General features: G+C 33.9%; 1 long non-coding RNA gene across 2 annotated transcripts; it reads right to left on the bottom strand.

Annotated features, from left to right (window-relative positions):
- Nucleotides 1-351: 351 nt before the first annotated feature.
- On the bottom strand, nucleotides 352-2,121 carry LOC147063494 (uncharacterized). Of its 2 annotated transcripts, none has more exons than XR_015072082.1 (2): nucleotides 1,562-2,121; nucleotides 352-1,016 (listed from the first exon to the last, which is right to left on the bottom strand). It is a non-coding gene; the product is annotated as an uncharacterized LOC147063494 (long non-coding RNA). The 2 variants fall into 2 exon arrangements; XR_015072081.1 differs by having other exon boundaries at nucleotides 1,641-2,121.
- Between the last annotated feature and the right edge of the window lie 2,116 nt (nucleotides 2,122-4,237).

The raw sequence follows: 4,237 nt of genomic DNA, 5'->3' as shown, positions 1-4,237 counted from the left end.
AAATAATATTATACTAGAAAAAATATACTATCTATATACCCACTTAATTTTCATTTAAAGTTGTAAAACGCCCGGTTACTAAATAGAGGAAGGACAGAGTCTTCTGGCACGACCGAATCACATTGGAACGGTGTTATTGTCATTTGAAAGTAACAATACTGACACCTAAATGAGTCGCCTGCACTGCCAGAATCATCTGAACCCTGTCACCTATCTATATACAATTTATTGTTATTTTTTTTCATATTTGTCCATTTTATTACAATATCGTGTTACTTTTAAAGCTCATTGTAATTCTAATAATTATATAAATATTTTTCTTGTATTCTGTGCAAAAATGATTATTAAAACTTTCTTAACCTAAGCCAAGTATTTTTTATTGAATGATCCTGCAAAAAATTCAAGTACAGTTAAGTGACATATTTTGTTTCAGTGTATAAGCCATAAATAAATATACATAAATTATATTTAATATATACATGTATACTGTATGTATAGCCACGGTTGGTCTTGCACTTGTTGCTGTAGCTATGCGATCTGGTGTGGTCCATTATCCAAAAACACTCAATCACATCCCTGGTCAAACAGCGGGCAGCCGTGTAGTGAGTCTGGCTGGCCTATGGTGGCACTAGAATGATTTCAATATACACAGTCTGTTAATTTGAATATGTTTTCGACTGAAAGTTGTAAAAATATTAGAAATCAGGATTTAAATAATTAAAAAACTGTTTCATTAAATATCATATTCATACCTATGCAAAATTTTGATTCCTTTGAAGTACCTGTACAAAATACGGATGAATATAAACCAAACAAAAATATTTGTTACTGGTACTGCCATAGTAAAGTAAAGTTTAACATACTTCCCTAATAAAACAAAATTCCCAATTCTTGTCGTTCTGTAGATGTTTCATTTCAGTTTTTACCAACGATCCACTAAATATGAATTGGTCATAAACACTCAAAGGAAATCTGGCACTCACTGCCAGAATGTCCATGTCAGACATGTCAGATACCTGCATAAAAATAAATGTCATGTTATGATATTTATTACGAATTTCACATTTACAGAAAATTTTCTGCGCTCATTTTTGAAAGTCTCCAAGTATGACGGGTATATTCGCACATGGGTGCAGTTAATGCACCCAATGATTTTCGGGAAACCTGCCCTTTCTTGAAGTCTGAAATTAAAAAATATTTTTACCGACACAAAATAATATTCCCGTTAAATTCTTATTGAGTAGGTAATTTACTTGTTGTGTCTATGCGCAGTTACTCTAGTTACATGACATGTACATTGTAATATTGTATAAATTGATCAGAGGGTATCAACACAACACTAAAGACTGTCAGCGCTGTATGGCGACTGTATGTAAGTATTACTAAGCACTACTATTATAGCATCGGACACGTTTCCTATGCATCTGCTTACTGATGCCTGGCTCATTGCGCAGAAGACTTGGCCTACCCGTTTTTGGTACGCTCCCTCTGCGTAGAAACGCAAAATAGTCAAAACCTACAATTCAAATAACGGAGACATGTTATTTCAATAGCATATTACCTTCAAATCCTGTTAACCCTTCATGGTAAATGCTTATTTATAATATGTGCAGTTATGAAACTGAGTAAATCTATCTTACCTATGAGCCATGGCAATCTTGCCCTGTCATAAAGTAAGGTTATATTAAATGTCGATGTAATTTGTCGCACGCCATCTCATTATATCTTCAGCGTGTAATAAGCATTCAGAAGACGTGTACATTTTGTCAACACACAACTGTCACTTTGACATTCGTATATGTATTTAGTCTATGGCTGCATCCAATGCTGCCACCTTGTTTCAGATAATTAAAATACACTTTACGCAAAGTGGGTAAAAGTTGTAGCAATTCTGAAAGCGCTATAGTGTACGTATATTTTTCATATTTAATTCATAAAAATTATAGAATATTTGGCGTAAAATATTAATATTATTTACAATTTTTAAATCTGGCGCGTAAATAAAATTATTTAGTCTATGGCTGCGTCGCTGACGCTTTGGTGTGGGGCCAAGCGCGAAATTCGCATCAAATCCAAGCGGTAGCGACAGCGACAGCGAGGGCGTTGCGAATTCGCTGCGAATATTCGCTTTGGTTTGGGGGAGGCTTAAGGCTTCAAAATTATATAAATACATTATCTACAACGTTTAAGGATTGTGCAGGATCATGCTTTGAAAATAGCATAAAACTCCATTTTGACCTAGGCTGAGCATGTGGGCCGTTAAATAGTGTAAAATTGTAAATGAGTAAATTTATTCGTAACCTTAAATTCAGATTTTAATTTATGCAGTCACCGAAGTTTTGGAAGACTTGGACATTATTAGTGTTGCAGGTGAAAGTTGTTATAATCCACAGCGCGTTCTTAATTCTAATCACACTGTTTCTTCTTTAAAAATACCTACCTATTTAGTAATTACATGGTATTTAGGCCATTGAATAGTATCTTCAATAGTGACCCACCGTTGTTACTTAAGCGTAAAGTGTTCAACCAATGTGTGTTATCAAAGCTTATGTATGCAGTGGAATATGGACTATTAATGTAAGATAAATCAAAAAAATACGAGCAGTGCAATGCGATGTGATAGCTGTCACTAAACAGATGAAATCACAGTGTGCTGGAATGTCGCTCGGCGAGTGGACAACTGAATGCCATCATACAGTGGTTGGTATACAGGTGTCAGATTCTTGTTGCAGTGCAAGCCATTAATTTGGGACGTGTTAGTATCGTTACTTTAAAATGACACTAACACCGTTCTAAGGTGATTTCGTTGCGGCCGCAATGCCAGAAGAATCTGTTCTTCCACTACCCAAGGGGCGCTAAATGACCAAATGATGCCCTAAAACCCGCTGAATATAGGAACTCATAAAGTCCAGTGGATGTACGTGGCTGCAAAGATCTAGTGACCTAGAAGAGTGAAATGAGTTAGGAGAGGCCTTTATCGATCAGTAGACCCACTACAGCCGACGATGATGATATTAATTAATTTGTTTTAAAGTATTCAGTATTTAAACTAGTTTAAAATTATTTGGCAAATTAATGCTTTTATTTAAATATGAGAACGCTATTGTAGTGTCAAAATTAGACAGTGCATATTTAATAATAGGTACTATTATGAAATCACAATTCTTTATTTTTTTTAGCAAGTTTATATTATTTTGGTTTTGAATATAAATACTTCAGAGATGAAAGGTCTCCTAATAGGGTGAAGGTGAAGCATTTTACCCGTGAAGTAATTTTTGCATATTATTATTAAACGAAGGGTTAACATTTGTGGGAATGCATCGAATTCTGCAGCGCATCAAATAACTGGGTGATCTTTATATTCGTTAACTATTGTAACTACTTTATTAAGAAATTATTTTATTTAAAATTCTGCCGCGTCATGCGGAGATATTTTGTGTAAGTTATTGTTTTTGTACATTACATAATAAGTTGTGAGAATGAACCACAATAAAACTAACCAGCAACATCTGCAATAATTTGTATTCTTAGTTCAATGAAAACAAATAAGTATGACTGACAAATTTTAGTGTGCACTATTTATGTTGGATCTTAACAGTCTACCTCCACCATTCGCCACTGCTACCTATTTATATCAATATTTATGAAACACGTCGAAAACTAGCCATAGTCGGGATTGGACGGATTAAATATACCTACTGACTTAGTCAAAAAAAAATAGTTTTATTTTATGTTGTATGTCATAATTAGATATATGATGTGCTTGTGCTATGTGGTTACCTGCTGAAAGTGAGCTGGCCAAATTCCACCAAGAGAGGTCGCAGGCACTAGGTGACTATTGGACGCAACCACTTGCTCAGTTTGTATCCAAATAGACGAAATTGGTCAATGGTAATAAAATATAAGCATGTATATATTATATACTTATGTATAAACATTGCATCACTGATAAATTATATGTTTATTCATGCATGTGAATACCTTTTATCTGATTATTTTTGTATGGGTTACTGTTATATTAAATAATACAAATAATAGAATGCAGATTCAGTAATTACCCAGGTATATTATTATCCCACGATAAAGTGTTATTAAATATATTTGATCACTTACTTTACAGACGCCTTATGGCCAAGATATTTAATAGAGTTTCTCCGTGTATAAAAAATGCATTCGATTATTTGTCCCACAGAAAGATGAATGGTAGCATCAATTGATTTTTACCTGTATTTTAGCT

This window comes from Rhyacophila brunnea, unplaced genomic scaffold (genome assembly GCF_057557595.1).
Source record: "Rhyacophila brunnea isolate RB1 unplaced genomic scaffold, BYU_Rbru_1.0 scaffold_9, whole genome shotgun sequence".
NCBI classification, from domain to species: Eukaryota; Metazoa; Arthropoda; class Insecta; order Trichoptera; family Rhyacophilidae; genus Rhyacophila; species Rhyacophila brunnea.
The sequence above is the reverse complement of the archived record's forward strand: the minus strand, read 5'-3'. Positions and strand labels throughout refer to the sequence as shown.